The sequence below is a fragment of the Trachemys scripta genome, chromosome 5 (assembly GCF_013100865.1).
Source record: "Trachemys scripta elegans isolate TJP31775 chromosome 5, CAS_Tse_1.0, whole genome shotgun sequence".
NCBI lineage: Eukaryota > Metazoa > Chordata > Testudines > Emydidae > Trachemys > Trachemys scripta.
The window spans coordinates 62,763,311-62,781,241 of NC_048302.1; positions in this window are offsets into that span (position 1 = coordinate 62,763,311).

Below are 17,931 nucleotides of genomic sequence, written 5' to 3' on the forward strand. Positions count from 1 at the left end.
TTAAAATTCAGCATTTACCATCTATCATTCCATAGAGGTAGCTAGATTCTTACAATTATTTCTATTCTAAGTAATTGAAAATACAGCTTCTCAGATATCAATTGCTGATATTTTAATTGTGATGACTGTATCTCCAAACTAGTATAAGTTCCCATTGTGGTTACTGGGGCCTGGTCTACACTGAGGGGAGGAGGAGGAATCAATCTAAGTTATGCAACTTCAGCTACATGAATAACGTACCTGAAGTTGACGTACTTAGGTCGATGTACCTTGGTGTTTTCACTGTGGTAAGTCGACTGCTGCCACTTCCCCGTCGACTCCACCTGCGCCTCTCACAGCGGTGGAGTACAGGAGTAGACAGGAGAGCACTCGGGGATCGATTTATCGTGTCTAGACTAGATGCGATAAATTGACCCCCACTGGATCGATTGCTGCCCACCGATCCGGGGGGGGAGGGGGTAGTGCAGACATACCCTGGGAGATGGCGGGCCTAAGCCTGCCCAAAGCTAATGGCTCACCCCCTCAACTGAGGGCGAGGAGCAATTGAACCCATGTCACAGGTGAATACTGGGAACAACAAATGAAAAAAACAAGAACAGGAGTGAAGGTTAAAGGTTAAAAATCAGGAATGCAGAGGGGTCAACTGAGCAGAGACCCCCTAACAATGCCCACTGTTCCTCTAAGATATCTAAGAAGTCAGTGGACACTGCCCAAATGAAGTTTGCCTGGGGCAGTGATCAGATGAGGGACCAGAGATAGGCCCCACTTCGCAGAGCATTCCTCCCCCCCCATCCAGCTTCCTCCTCCTGTTGTGATGGATGGTCATCTTGGCCAGTATGAGGAGGTTGATGAGGAAGTCTTATAACTTTGTGGGGTTAAGGATGGGGTGTGCATAAATAAGGAGGTGCAGGGAAAAATGCAGCCAGAACCTCATTAAGAGGTTCTGGAGGAAATGGAAGACTGGCTGTAGCCTGGCACACTCTACATAGACATGTGCTAGGGTCTTCCTCTTGCCACAAATGAGCAGGTATCAGGGGAATTCATGAACTGTGACAGATACAAGCTCATGCTTATGCTCCAGGGAGGAGCTGCCAACTAATATCCCCTGCAGACCCAAAATAGTATTAGAATTGGGCTATAACCAATAGCCAGAAAATAAAATCTAATAATAAATGTTATAGAATTAGTGTTAAAAGAAATAGTTGTGTGATGATGACATCCTCAGATTGTGCAAAATATATTTTGGCATGAAATGTAGAGCATAAAATATAGATGTTAATCTTTGATGTCACATACCTGGTTTATTAATTCCAAAGTAATTAATTGAGACTCCAGAATACACTCACCAGTACAGTGGAATGAAAAAAAGCACACCCAACATCAGCAGAAATGTCTGGAATATTAATGTGTCTTTTAAAAGTCGTTTATAGTCACCAATCTAGTTTTAATTATTGGCTTAGGAAGATGGGAAGAGAGCATTTGTGATCAGGATAGGTCAAAGTATTCCTCTGTACATATGTAAGATAGAATACTCTGAATGTGAAGTGACTTTATTCCGTATTATCCAAGTTATGAGATATTCTGGTTAAATACAAGAATATATCAAATATTTTAATGTAAAATGTGTTTATGGTATTTACTTTATCTTAAACCTATTCAGTGTCAATCTCAACTTTATGTCTAAAGCAGACTACCATATGCCTCCAAAACTACTTTATAGTGTGCTTTGTGCCAACCCAATTCCCAGTTAATTTGCTAATAACATAGTTGTAGGACAGGTATAGCATTTAAAAGAGAGAAGCACGTATAGTGAGAAAGAGATGAATGATGAACTGCTGTAAGAGAAAATGAAGGGAATGTAAGTAGTTCCTCAGAGTAAACAACAGCAAGTTGCCAGAAAAATTAAAACTTTTCATTGGGAAGGAAACAGAAGGGAAAATGTCAAATATGCTACATGTTATAGAGAACAAAATGCAATACCTGTGTGATGGTGAAGCTGTATAGTCAAAATAGACTTGAAATAATGGAGATCCTTCCTCTTTAGTCCAGTTAGAGCACATAAATATACGAGGCCAAATTCACCCTGGTGTAACTTCACCAAATTCAATGGAGTTATATCAAGGATAAATTTGGTTTGGTGAATGCACCATAAATATTACATTCAGTTCTGGGCACCAGATCCCCTGAAACATTTTAACAAATTGGACAGTGTTCAGAGCAAAGCAACAAAAATTATCAGGAGACTAACTTAAAAGAATACTTAAAAGGTCTAAATATATAAAGCTTGTCTAAGGGGAGGACATGGTAAAAGACTACAGATATTGAAAGTGTGTAAACACCAAGGCAGGAGACAAATTATTGTAGGTGGTGTTATTAGATAGTGTAACTAGAAGTAATGGGATAAAACTAAAAACATGAAAATATTTCCTGATAGTGGACTCTATTCTGTACTATTTCTATACAGGTTCATATACAGAGCTCATCACTGTACTATCTGAGTGCCTTCCAGTACTTCAATAACCAACATGACTTACATTTTGATTTTCCTCACATGTGAGTTTTTTATCCCAATCAGCCTCTCCCCCATTAGACTGTGCAAATCACTGTTGGGGGGGGGGGGGGGGAGGAGGGAAGGGGAGAGAGAGAGTGGTAAAAATCCCATCACATAGGACTTTTAAAAATAGACTGGCAAAAAACATTAGAAAATACATTATAGAAACATCCCCTGCATTGACTCAGGGAAGGAGATCTAGTAGATAATTTTCATATCTAACTTCTGTGAACAAAAGGAAGTACTTCTTCATACAACACACGCTCAACCTGTGTAATTTGTTGCCAGGGGATGTTGTGAAGGCCAAAAGTATAACTGAGTTCAAAAATAATTAGAGACATTCATGGAGGATAAGTCCATCAGTGATTTTTAGCCAAGAGGATCAGGGATCATAGAATCATAGAATCTCAGGATTGGAAGGGACCTCAGGAGGTCATCTAGTCCAACCCCCTGTTCAAAGCAGGGCCAATCCCCAGACATGCTCTAGGTATCCCTAAGCCTCTGACTACTAAAAGCTGGGACTGGACAATAGGGGGTTGGAGCACTCACTAATTGTCTTGTTCTGTTCATTCCATCTGAAGCACCTGGCGTTGGCCACTGTTGGAAAACCAAATACTGGGCTAGATGGACCATTGGTCAGATCCAATATGGCTGTTCCTATTAATATAACGTACATTACTTATATATAAGTGTTGGAAAATTATGTTAACTGACTGTATTATGTTCTGTTCACAATTCTGTTCATCCATGTCAAGTACCCCATAACACTTTGGAAAGCTGAAGTTAGCTTTATCATTAGAAAGCCTGTCAGAAGCCATGATATGTAAATGGTGTGTCCAGGCACAGGATGGGATGTATCTTTTGGCCAACTCTTTTGGACTGTGATATCCTAAACAGAGATAGAAGAAGTACTGAACAAAAGAACAAGTTAAGGAACTGTTACAAATTGGTGGGTTGGATTTTAGTGACATGAAAAGAGTTTTGTCATTTGTAAACTCATACTACAAATACTACTAGCTGAAATGCAGAGCGTTGAAGCACACCTTCTGTGTAAGGTGAACATGCTGGGATGTAAGAATTGCTTCCTGGAAGGAGAGTCTGTATGTATACTTTGTGTATTATACTGATTTGTCTGTAGACAATAAATTTGATTACATTTGGTTTTTTGGACTCTTGAACATTTATAAGAATGAACCATGCGTATTGTCAAACAATTGGCTACACCTTTTAGACAATAATGTAAATTCATAGATTTGAAGGCCAGAAGAGACCAATGTGATCATTTTAGTCTGACCTCCTGTATAACATAGGCCATTGAATTGACCCAAAATATTTTGTAGAAGGTATCTTTTCGAAAAAATAGCCAATCTTAAGAACATAAGAAAGGCTGTACCGGGTCAGACCAAAGGTCCATCTAGCCCAGTATCCTGTCTACCGACAGCGGCCAATGCCAGGTGCCCCAGAGGGCGTGAACCTAACGGGCAATGATCAAGTGATCTCTCTCCTGCCATCCATCTCCACCCTCTGACAGAGAGAGGCTAGGGACACCATTCCTTACCCGTCCTGGCTAATAGCCATTAATGGACTTAACCACCATGAATTTATCCAGTTCTCTTTTAAACTCTGTTATAGTCCTAGCCTTCACAACCTCCTCAGGTAAGGAGTTTCACAAGTTGACTGTGCACTGTGTGAAGAAGAACTTCCTTTTATTTGTTTTAAACCTGCTGCCTATTCATTTCATTTGATGACCCCTAGTTCTTGTATTATGGGAATAAGTAAATAACTTTTCCTTATCCACTTTCTCCACATCACTCATGATTTTATATACCTCTATCATATCCCTCCTTAGTCTCCTCTTTTCCAAGCTGAAGAGTACTAGCCTCTTTAATCTCTCCTCATATGGGACCCGTTCCAAACCCTTAATCATTTTAGTTGCCCTTTTCTGAACCTTTTCTAGTGCCAGTATATCTTTTTTGAGATGAGGAGACCACATCTGTATGCAGTATTCGAGATGAGGGCATACCATTGATTTATATAAGGACATTAAGATATTCTCAGTCTTATTCTCTATCCCCTTTTTAATGATTCCTAACATCCTGTTTGCTTTTTTGACCGCCTCCGCACACTGCATGGACATTTTCAGAGAACTATCCACGATGACTCCAAGATCTTTTTCCTGACTTGTTGTAGCTAAATTAGCCCCCATCATATTGTATGTATAGTTGGGGTTATTTTTTTCCAATGTGCATTACTTTACATTTATCCACATTAAATTTCATTTGTCATTTTGTTGCCCAATCACTTAGTTTTGTGAGATTTTTTTTTTCTTGATCTAAAAATTGTCAGTGATGAAGAATCCATAATGAAATTGGTAAATTGTTCCAATGGTTAATTACCCTCATGGTTAAATATTTATGCTTTATTTCCAGTCTAAATTTGTCTAGCTTCAATGTCCAGCCATTGGATCATATTATACCTTTGTCTGCCAGATTGAAGAGTCCACTATTAAATATTTGTTCCCCAGGTAGGTACATAGATTCATAGATTCATAGATTATAGGACTGGAAGGGACCTCGAGAGGTCATCGAGTCCAGTCCCCTGCCCGCATGGCAGGACCAAATACTGTCTAGACCATCCCTGATAGACATTTATCTAACCTACTCTTAAATATCTCCAGAGACGGAGATTCCACAACCTCCCTAGGCAATTTGTTCCAGTGTTTAACCACCCTGACAGTTAGGAACTTTTTCCTAATGTCCAACCTAGACCTCCCTTGCTGCAGTTTAAACCCATTGTTTCTGGTTCTATCCTTAGAGGCTAAGGTGAACAAGTTCTCTCCCTCCTCCTTATGACACCCTTTTAGATACCTGAAAACTGTTATCATGTCCCCTCTCAGTCTTCTCTTTTCCAAACTAAACAAACCCAATTCTTTCAGCCTTCCTTCATAGGTCATGTTCTCAAGACCTTTAATCATTCTTGTTGCTCTTCTTTGGATCCTTTCCAATTTCTCCACATCTTTTTTAAAATGCGGCGCCCAGAACTGGACACAATACTCCAGCTGAGGCCTAACCAGAGCAGAGTAGAGCAGAAGAATGACTTCTCGTGTCTTGCTCACAACACACCTGTTAATACATCCCAGAATCATGTTTGCTTTTTTTGCAACAGCATCACACTGTTGACTCATATTTAGCTTGTGGTCCACTATAACCCCTAGATCCCTTTCTGCCATACTCCTTCCTAGACAGTCTTTTCCCATTCTGTATGTGTGAAATTGATTTTTCCTTCCTAAGTGGAGCACTTTGCATTTGTCTTTGTTAAACTTCATCCTGTTTAACTCAGACCATTTCTCCAATTTGTCCAGATCATTTTGAATTATGACCCGGTCCTCCAAAGTAGTTGCAATCCCTCCCAGTCTGGTATCATCTGCAAACTTAATAAGCGTACTTTCTATGCCAATATCTAAGTTGTTGATGAAGATATTGAACAGAGCCGGTCCCAAAACAGACCCCTGCGGTACCCCACTCGTTACGCCTTTCCAGCAGGATTGGGAACCATTAATAACAACTCTCTGAGTACGGTTATCCAGCCAGTTATGCACCCACCTTATAGTAGCCCCATCTAAATTGTATTTGCCTAGTTTATCGATAAGAATATCATGCGAGACCGTATCAAATGCCTTACTAAAGTCTAGGTATACCACATCCACCGCTTCACCCTTATCCACAAGGCTCGTTATCCTATCAAAGAAAGCTATCAGATTGGTTTGACATGATTTGTTCTTCACAAATCCATGCTGGCTGTTCCCTATCACCTTACCACCTTCCAAGTGTTTGCAGATGATTTCCTTAATTACTTGCTCCATTATCTTCCCTGGCACAGAAGTTAAACTAACTGGTCTGTAGTTTCCTGGGTTGTTTTTATTTCCCTTTTTATAGATGGGCACTATATTTGCCCTTTTCCAGTCTTCTGGAATCTCTCCCGTCTCCCATGACTTTCCAAAGATAATAGCTAGAGGCTCAGATACCTCCTCTATTAGCTCCTTGAGTATTCTAGGATGCATAATCAGGTCACCTCTTAACCTTTTATTTGTTAGCTAAATAGATTGACCTCCCTAAGTCTATGAATATAAGGCAGATTTTCTAATCCTTTAATCCTTCTTGTGGGTTTTATGTAAGCCTTCTCTAATTTATTAACATTCTTGTTGAATTGTGGACACCAGAACTGGACACAGTATTCTAACAGTGGTTATACCAGTGCCAAATATAGAAGTAAAATAACCTCTCTACTCCTACTCAAGATTCCCCTGTTTATGCATCCAAAGATCGCACTAACACTTTTAGGTACAGCATTTCACTGGAAGCTTCTGTTCATCTGACTATTTGCCAGGACCCAAATGATTTTCAGAGTCACTGCTTTCCAGGACAGAAACCACATCATGTAAGTATTGCCTACATTCTTTGTTCTGATTTACATTTAGCCATATCAAAACACATATTATTATGCTTGTGTCTAGTTTACCAGATATTCCAGATTGCTCTGTATCAGTTACCTGTCCTCTTCATTATTTACCGTGCCCCCAATTTTTGTGTCATTTGCAGACTTTACCCAGTGAGGATTTTATGTTTTTTTCCAGGTCATTGATAAAAATATTAAATAGCATAGGGCCAAAACACTATTCCTCGGACTCCACTAGAAACACACCAGTTCAATGATACTTACCTGTTTACATTTTGAGATCTATCAGTTAGCCATTTTTTAATTCATTTAATGTGTGCCATGTTAATTTGATATTTTCTAATACGCGTATCGTAACTAACATTTCAACTGATTCAGCATCCTTTACATAACACGTGTTAATCTGACCCTATGAATTTAGAGAAGGGCTCTGAAGCTCAGAAGCTAGCTGTATTTTGGAGTTAGATAAAAATTCAATAAAACATGATGTAAAGTTGTTTCAGCATATGCACAACAGCCATTTAAAAATGTTAGCATCTCCTCTATAATCAAAAGAAACATTTTCTTGTTGTGGAAGTGCATTACAAAGTTTTAATTTCTTAAGAAAGAAAAAAATGAACAATAAAACCCCACTTTTAGCCTCCAAAATCTTGGTTTTATTTGCCAACCTGAAAAAAAAAAGAGAAAGAGTCAGAAGTAGTAAGTAAGTAAGTAAGTAAATAAATAAATAAATAAATCCTTATGGATTGTCAGCTTGAATAACAAATTCCAGGCCAGGGAGAATGTGTTTCATTTCATATACTATAGATAGGGGGATTGGATGTAAATGCTTGTATATAGCTCTAAATACATGGAATTACAAATCTAGAATTGCATTTTTTACTCTCTCGCTTTCATTTTTTAAAATGAAAGTGTCTGCAGAATGTTCTATGTATGTATTTTAAAATCAAAGCTTTATAACATTCCATTAAGAAAAAACACTCAGGCCACATTACCAGCATTCAGAGATGCAGCATTAAATAGTTGATGCTGTACTCACTTAAGTGTTAATGCAAGACAGATTGTGATTATATTCCAACAAAGAAATGCAAAGTAGGACAGTTTTACTATAGTTTTTAATGGGCTTTGAAACTGTTCAAATGAAAAAATCTAGTCACATGGTCATTTTCTTTCAGCCACTTCTATGTCTTTGAAATATAGTCAAGACTGCACTTTTTAAAATTAAAGCATAAAATATATCTTACTATCCAAGAGTACTTATTTCTTGTTATTTTAAAACATAGTGTAATTTAGGCTGAATAAGCTCCAAATGGTATATATTATAATCACAATCCAGCATAGAAAACCCAATGGATTATAGTTTATGACATTATTAAAGTTAATATGACTCTACACAATTTTGAAAATGTTCTTGGTAGTTGTTCCTAATCTCTAGTCATCAAAAGGGAACTACACTGAACTAATATTTTAAAATCACATTGAAAAATTCAGTTAATTTAGACCTATTTTGTGTTAAACTTTTTATTGCAGAAATAATTTTGGTCCATATAAACAAAATAAATTCTACAAATCCTAGCAAAGTAAAAGAGCTAGAGCTAAAGAGGTACATTGATGAGCAATTAATATTATTATGACAGGAGATACAGTATTACAATTAACATATGAGAAACACAGGAATAATGTACCAGCAAATGGGGGAACTAGACTTTAAATTTATATTTTATTAAAGTGATTCATAGTATGCAAAAGTATGCAATGGTGGGGACTACAGAAATATTGTTATCAACAGCCTGGTTAGACTTGTATATCACAGAGCTACTGTAATATCAGCAAATGAGTGTGGAATTCGTGACACTTTATTCTCCTATACTTCATATTTATTAGGCTATAAGTTTTGAAACTGAGATCATAAATGTTTCCTTTTCCCACTGAAAGATATCCCTTTGTTTTTCATTCAATGGCTATACTGCCATAAAAACAATGAAACACCTAATATCTGCTATGTATATCTGGGTCTGGGCCATAAAGATGTGCCATGCATTGTAATTTACTTAACTACTCAGCAAGCTACTTCAGGAATTCTTAGGAAAACATTTAATCAAAGTAGAACAAAGGGGGGGTGGGGTGCGGCATATGGTAGAAATTTCTGTGCAAGACCAAATGCATGAACAAAGGTGAAAGAGTAAGGGCAAAAGATTTATACAGTTTGAAGAGAAACCAGTTTTAATCCAAAAATCTATAAGTAGCCCTCATGACATCAGTGGAATTCCACAGGGTACAAGTTTCAAGTGGAAGGGGTATTTGACAGTTACCATTTTTACCATTTATTGATGATCAATGTACAAACTGTTGTATTATCTCTTTTCTCCCCCTTTTATGTTTTTCTCTCTTTTCTATCTTAGGAACATTGGGATTGCCATACTGGACTTAGAAGAGATCCATCTAGTCCAGCATCCTTGTTCTGACAGTAGCCAGTACCCAATGCTTTGTAGGAAGGTGTAAGTACTTTGCGGAAGATAGATACCCGCTTCCCATTAGGTCTCATCCTGATCTCTAATGGTTAGTAATAGAGATTGGCTTAAGCACTGGAGCATGCAGTATAATAACCCTTTCAAAATGTATGCTATCATTAATGATAACTCTTATTCTTGGCATCTATACAAATATCCATTCCCTTTCTAAACTTGTTAACTTCTTGGCCTCAGCAACTTTCTGTGACAATGAGTTCCACAGGCTAATTTCACACTGAGTGAAAAATTATTTCCTTTTATTGATTTTTTTTAATTCCCCGCTTTTTTTGTGTTCTGAGACGAAGAAAGAAGTTCCCAATCTACCTTCTCTATACCTTACATTCTTGCTTATACTTTTGTCATGCCCCTCTTATTTGTCTCCTTCCAAAGGTAAACAATCCAATTCTTTCCCATCTCTTTGCACAAAAGTTTTCCCTTGTCCTTAATCATTTTAATTTCTCTTCTTTGACTCCCCCTCTGTAGTTCTACAATATCCTTTTTGAAATGTAGTGATGAGTATTGTACATGATATTCCAGATGAAATTTCACCATTGGTTTAGATCAAGTCATTATAATATTTTTTGTATTATTCATTATCCTATTCCTTATTCATCATTACAGACAACACAGAAAGGAAGACTTTTATGACAGACAGTGGGATCTCAAAAACTAGAAATGAAGAGTAACAGTAAATCTTTGCTCTTGGAATTTCTGGATGTCCAAGGCGGTAGACAACCAGCACAAAGTGAAATAGACATTTGTCATATCAAAAGGACACCAGGACCATTCATGAATAATATTCTGACATCTATATTGTTAGTGTAGATGTCTCAGCTGATAGCTCAATATTTCAATAGATAAACTATTTAGAAAAAATATGAAAAACAAACACCTCTTCCCTCCCCAAATTAGACGCTTCCAAAAGAAAACAAAATATAAAAAAATAGGATAAGATCCACACCTGTGCAACCTCTTTACACCAGGTATAAGGGCTGGAGCCATGTAAAAGGACTGTAAAAGCCCTCCAGTTGGGTGGAATATCCTTCAGCTCAGACACTGACCTCTGTGGGTATGTCTAAACTGCAATTAAAAACCTGCGGCTGGTTTGTGCCAGCTGACTTGGACTCGTGAGGCTCAGGCTAAGGGGCTGTTTAATCGCAGTGTAGACATTTGGTCTTAGTCTGGAACCTGGGCTCTAGGACCCTGAGAGGTGGGAGGCTCCCAGACCTCAGCTGCAGCCTTAGCCCATACATCTACTTGAGTCAACTGGCACGGGCCAGCTGTGGGTTTTAATTGCAGTGTAAAAGGCTGCAAGACTACCCTCTAAGGACCCATCGCAATCCCTTGTGTAGGGGACATGTTGGGTGCTGGGCTGGGGCAGGAAGGATATGCAGAGTGAGGCTGAAGCATTGCAAAGTTTCCAAGCAGCACTGTGGCCCACAGTACAGCCCAGAGAGGCTGCCATAATGTAGTCAGATTCCCAGAGCTGCATCACAGAATCTCATCCTGAATAGGTAAAATTTTCAAAAGCACCTAAGTCCCATGTTTAAAAGACTTTGGCTCACTTAGGCCCTTCTGAAAATTTTACCCAGTGTCTCAAATATAAAGATTCTCCAAGACACCAACATTTTCATCAGTTACCTTACAAAACAGAGAGATCCCACCCCCCACAAAAAGATAAACCACAAATCCCTTCACCCCACCCACACATTGAAAACAGTACAACACCAGGTAATGCAATCACAATTCAAAATACAATATTTAGTTCTACTTGATCATAGCATTAATGAACTGGGGAAAAAAAACAAAAAGATGTAAAAGTTGAGCAGCTGTATTGAGAGCAGCTAGTTACTTAGAACTTTAAAGATCTTTCTTCTCTCCTCTCCAGCATTATAGGATGTAGGTGACCTTGGGAAATATTTCTTTTTGGATGTAACCATTCTATTTCAAAGAGCCTTTAAGAATTTTTATTTGCCATCTGTTTGTTTTTATACTTCTGGATGGAGAAGCTAAAGCAGATCATGATGAATGCTTATGCAAACCAGATAATAAACACAGTGAAAAGGGGAATTAATTTTTTTACCACGAGGATTTACTTAGAACTAGGAGTTATATGTCATGAGGACAGAATTCGGAGACAGTGCACCAGATTTTTTAGCTGGTATGAATTGGCATAGCTGTACTGAAATCAAGGGAGTAATACCAAGTTACACCAGCTGAGTTGTGAATATAGAGGTTCCAGTTGTGTATCTTGTTGCTTGAGGAGGTGACATGGCTAGGACAGATCCGAGCACTCAGAATGTGGGACTGTTCTGAGAACACAGTAGTGTCAGAGAATCCAGAAGACTGCCTCTCAAGTATATTTTGTTGCTGCTAGAATTTATTTCTGTTAAAACTTAGCAAAAAGTAATTGAACATCGTGAATTTTCATGGGATTAGAGAGAAGTGGAGATTGCTGCATAACATTAGGGTGAACCTGGCCACTTTTTAGAAAACTGAGGCAGAGAGGAAGAAGATCAAAGCTCAGGTGAATGTTTTCCTCTTTCATTCCCCATGAGATACAGAATCTATTCATAATACAGTGTGCCTGACAACAATATGACTATTGGCTAAAGCTGTCTGTAACCACTAAGTTCAATACAAGCATTTAAATTGCCCACATGTAATGTTTGTAATGTTACTGTAAGGTAGGCATGGGATGCCATATCCAAAAATGAAAGTGACAGCAACAACAGTCATACTGCTGGTTAATGTCATTGTCAGCAGGACTCAAGCTCCCTGTTCAAGGGAGGAAGAATGGTCAGAGAAAGAACAGAATGTACCTTTGGCTTTTCCCTCTTTGAGGTCTCCCAGGCTCCCACCTCCTCCCAGAAGTTTTTAATTTTTATTTTTAAATCTGGAATGATAAGCAGAGAATTGACTGATTTGGGTGGAAACAACTGCTAGGGTGGAAACAGATTTGGCTTCTGTGTAGGTGAGTGTCCTTTCTCTCTCTACTCACCAGCCAGCATAGCTGAAATACTGCAAGGTGAGAAGTAAGCACTATAACCCTGTATCATATTAGTTAAAAATCTGTCTATTATTAAATGGTTTACTTTGGGTAACATTCCGTGTACCAGAATTCCTCCTGGAATAAAAGGGATTATGGACCATATTTTAAAGTGCTTTGGGATGAAAGATGCTAATAACCAGTTAGTATTATTATCTTTAATTACATAATCACATACTGCTTTTTCCACAAACCCCTGCCTCATTCAGTGAACAAGTTGGAGGTACAAGGAGGCTGAATTAAGGTTGGACAGGCTGCCACAAAGCTGACAATTCCTAACTCTTGAGTGCTTGACTCTGCAACCTAAATAAATGTCTTTAAATGTAGTTTTAATATGAAAGTATTAACAGACTTCATCATGACTGTGAGGGTACATTGAAGGAAGAGTTGATGATTTTATCATGGGAAACATCATAGGGAAGTGAAATAATATTTGTGACTTTATTTTTTTACTTTCCCAAGTTGTGCTTTGTTATGTGATGCCTGTACCACTCATGTAAATGTTGTTTTTGAAGTTTAGAATGATGAGGGAGAATATTAAAGCACAGCTGATAAAATTTTCAAAAAGGCCAAAGTGGAATGAAGTCCCATGGACCTTCAGTGACATTCGAGCTCCAAAGTGTCTTAGTCACTTTTGAAAATGAAACTTAGAGTTCTAAGTCACTTAGGTTTTTTTTTAAAATTTTACCATCATCTTTCTAAACATTCATTTACCTATACATTAAATAGGACAACTAATGAAAAAGGTCCTTTATCCCAGACTTTTTTCCTTTGTGACTAGTTTGCTGTCCAATTCATCTTCCTTACAGACCTTTTGTTAAAATGCATAGCTGACTTGAAAAGATTGATTTATTATGGCCATTGTAGGCTTGGATAAGGACATAAGCCAATGAGGTTTTAAGTTTAGCAGTCACCAAATTAATAACTTTCCATAATGACTATAATGAGCAGCACTGATGTTTGGAACATGTAGTATATTATGTGAGCTTTGTTTTCCATTTGGTGATATGATGCAAAATGAACAAAACAAGCAAAATGTTTCCCTTACCTTCCCTGTTGAATTTTACACCAAGAATAGGTAGGGAGGAGAAAGTGGGCATGTGGGAAAACAGAATTATATTATCACTTCACTGAAACAAGAGAGGTAGTCATTTGTGAATTCTGCTGACACAAGTTGCACGAGAGAGCTATATTTCATGGAAGAGCTGTTTTCTCCATGTACATTATCGTGGCTTCACTAATCAGTACACAAGCAAGATTCTCATTTTGGAGTTTTTAAATAAACCTATTAGTAAACAAGTGAACTTCTATTGTTCCCAACCCCCCCAAAAATTGACAAAAGAAATAATTTACAGGGCCATATTCTCCTCTCAGAGGTGTACATGAAACTTCCATGGGATTAAATTCCTTATAGCCCCAATGATTTTAGTAGGGTGGTGTGGGGTCTGAGTCATGGCAGATTTTGTGTCATTATTTCTAGCATTTCAAGTAGTCAAATTTGTCCTCAAGGAAGAGATCCTTTTTCTGAAGAAATTGCTAATCTAGAAAGGCTATCAAATTTATATCTTCCTCAGATCAGACACCAGTTCCAACCATTCTTACTATAATTCTTTGCACAGTTCTAGTCATTGCTCCCTACTAAGAATATTAAAACTTAAAAAAATTAAAAGAAATAGCAAGTAGACCACTACAAAGACTGGGCCACATGACATATGAAAAGAGACTTCAAGGAGCTCAATTTATGCAATCTGGAAAACAAGAGATTAGGGAGAACACAACACTGTATAAATATCTACAGGGAAATCATATCAAGGAAGGAATAGAATTATTCACATTATCTGAAGATGGTAAACCAAGAAGTAAAAAATCCAGCTAAAAATTGAAACATTCAGATTAGTCTTTAGGAAAATATCCTGAGCAGTGTGAATAATTAGGCATTGAAAAGGTTACCGCTGGAGAACAATGTGGTGTATTGGAAATTAGGTATTTCTGAGTTCTAATCCTACTTCTTGTACGGATTTCATAGTGTGTGCTTGGGCAAGTCACTTAAACTCTCTCTCCCTCAATTTGCCTGTCAGTGAAATTGGATAAAACTACTTGCACCTTATGGGGCTGTTGTGAGAATTAATCAATGAATATCTTCAGAGTACTTTGAAGATGGAAAGTGTATATAAATGTTCACTATTAATATTAAAGGCAATAGTTAAGGCAAAGATTTCTGAGATAAAACACTATTGGGAATGACATAGGGAAAATGTCCTGTACTGTTCATATTGTTGATCTGTACTTCTGTGGCAGAAGAGGCATGAACTTAAAGACCACAAGGACTTCCTCAGGATAATTACAGGTCATTAGACCTAGTTAATGTTTCAATTTTCACTGAATCTTTTAAAACCCTGAAGCACTTAAAAATTCTGAAGCACTTAGGGAAGTTTCTAAAAAGATGGTTCAGGGAAGCTCTCTTATCCCCTTTTCCTAGGGGATATTGTGGACCTGACTTTCCGGGTTCCTACTACCTTTGAAGGTCGGGGAAATGCATTCCTTGCCTACACTAACTAAGCATCAAGGAAAGGTAAGTGGGGAAAATATAATGGAACACTGAAGATTTGTAAACTGGTTCTGAAACATGAATGTAGTACCAACTCTCATGTTATCCTGACATTACATCTTAACTTGATCAGGAGATGGTTACCTCTAGGGGGTATAAAGGTTAGTTCACCTTCCATGCAGACTCAATCCTTAACCTCGATGCTGTGATTACCATTAGTCATTTTATTGCCATCCATGATGCTGTTTTTGTGATATAGACACCATACTGAGTCATTTCATTACTAGAGCTAGCCAGAGGAGGACAATTCTATTTTGTGACAACTTTCAAGATTTTAAAATTTGTTTTTGTTCTACATTGGAAAGAAAACCAAACTTTTTGGATGTTTTAGGAGAATGAAATTGTGTAGAAGGGTATATCTACGTAGCAAAAGAAGACCCAAGACAGAGCATCTCAGAGCCTGGGTCAACTGACTCAGGTTCCTGGGGCTAAAAATAGCAGTGTAGACATTTGACCTTGGGCTGCAGCCTGGCCTCTGAAACCTGGAAGGCTCTCATAGTCTGGGCTCCAGCCTGAGCCCAAAAGTTTACACAGCGATTTTTAGCCCCATAGCATGAACCCTGTGAATCCAGGTTAGTTGACCAGGCTCTGCATTTTTTTTTCCTGCATAGGTGCACCCTACGGGTATGTTTACACAGTAAAAAGAAACCTGAGGCAGTGAGTTTCAAAGCCTGGGTCTACAGACTTGAGCTTGTGGGGCTTGCGCTAAAAATAGCAATGTAGACGCTCAGGCTCAGGCTTGCATTCAGGCTCTGAAGCCCAGTGATGCGGGTTGGCTTCAGAGCCTAAGTTCCACCCCGAGCCCTGACATTTACATAGCTATTTTTATCTCCGTAGCTCAAGCCTGAGTCTGTAGACCCGGGCTCTGAGATTCACTGCCGTGGGTTTCTGTTTGCCACGTAGACATATCCTAGATGTCCACTTTCAGACCAGTTCAGGTCTCTCATTCTCTCATCAGAAGTGACTACAGAGTTCATCTTGGACTTTAGAAATGTTCCTGTCAAAAACATCATCAACATTAATATGAAAGGCCTCCTAGATTGGAACTAGCAATCAAGGGGTTGGAGAAATCCATAACATCTAAATCATCCAGTCTTCAGATGTGTAATAGGATATGATTCAAATTTGGGAGGACATGATTCATTGTTACAGTAGTGTCAATTTACCAAATGTTTAGTTACACTATTCCCTTATAAATGATCCTTTTAAGAAGGCCTTTAGAAATGCAGCATCTTATTTTCATTTCAGTCCTAGGGGACAGCAAGAAATTTATGCATAATAACTATCAGTTACATCTAGCTAATGAATTCACATTGCTTGTAAATAAAAATTGTGTATCAAATGTGAAAACATTCAGTAGATTAACAATTTGTAAAAGCACGGACGGGCCCTATACAAAATAATATAATTCAGTTTTAAAAGCTGTAATTTCAGGAGATGCTCTTTAATTCTACTCCTCTTGGACAAGGTAGGAAATGGCAACCTGCCTGCCTGGGATAATTGGGTAATATAATACATTACTAGATTACAAAAAGATACTGGAGAAATAACCAATTTCTCTAGATTAATCTGAGTTGTTTAGTGTCCTCCGTCTTCCTGCATTCAGATTAGGTGTTCATCACCAACCTAATTCTTTTTTATGTGCATTTTTTTTAAAGCACAGTTTGCTGTAAACAGTTTAAATAGTGGTAGTTTTGTAAAGTTTTGAATAGTTTTTCAAATGCCTTGAATTTTAACTTTGTGCCTCAGATTTTATTGCAGCATGTGCAGCTTGTATCAAGATATAACCTCAGCTCCTGTTAACTTGATGAAATATTTTGGTATGGAAGTAAGGGATAAAAAGGGTTTAATGCCACATTTCTGCTCCCCTGATCTTGGTGCCATCCCCTAAATTATGCCAGCTGGTAATAGCTACCAAAGGCCATTATGCCAGCCAGGAGTCATCTAGAGGGAATATTGACTTGCCTCATACCAAGCCCTCACTTTCCCTCTGTGCCAATTTCTACAAAGGGAGATGATGTAGAGCAGTGTTTTTCAATCCGTGGGTGGTAACCCAGTACTGGGTTGCGGCATGTAAGGTGCTGGGTCGCCTTGCTCTGGTCGTTATATGTCCTGTCAGCAGAGCTGCCAAGCTAAGGCAACCTAGTGTCTACCTGCTCCAACACCGCACTGTACCCTGTAAGTAGCCAGCAGCAGTCCGGCTTCTAGGCAGTGGGACCACGGGGCTCCATGCACTCCCCCATGCCCCAAGCACCAGCTCCGGACTCCTATTGGCCGGTTGCCAGCCAATGGGAACTGGAGGGGGCAGTGCTTATGGGTGAGAGTCACGCGGAGCTCCTTGTGTGCCTCCACCTAGGAGCCAGACCTGCTGCTGGCTACTTCCGCGGTGCAGCACGGTCCACAGTGCACCCCGGCTGTTTCCCTGAGCCGCTGGGGATAAGTCCATGCCTGTGCCCCAATCCCTTGGCCCAATCCTGAGCCTCCCCAAACCTGGAGCTCCTCCTTTACCCCAAACCCCCCAGCCCTGACCCCCTCCTGCACCCCAGCCCTGAGCCCCCCCCCAATCTGGAGCCCCTCCTGCACCCCAAGCTGCTCATCCCCAGCTCCAGCCCAGATCTATAACCCCCTCCTGCACTCCAACCCCCTGCCCCAGCCCTGAGCCCCCTCCAACCCAGAACCCCTTCCTGCACCTCAAACCCCTCATCCCGGGCCCCACTCCAGAGCCTGCACCCCCAGCCCAGAGCCCTGATCCCTTCCC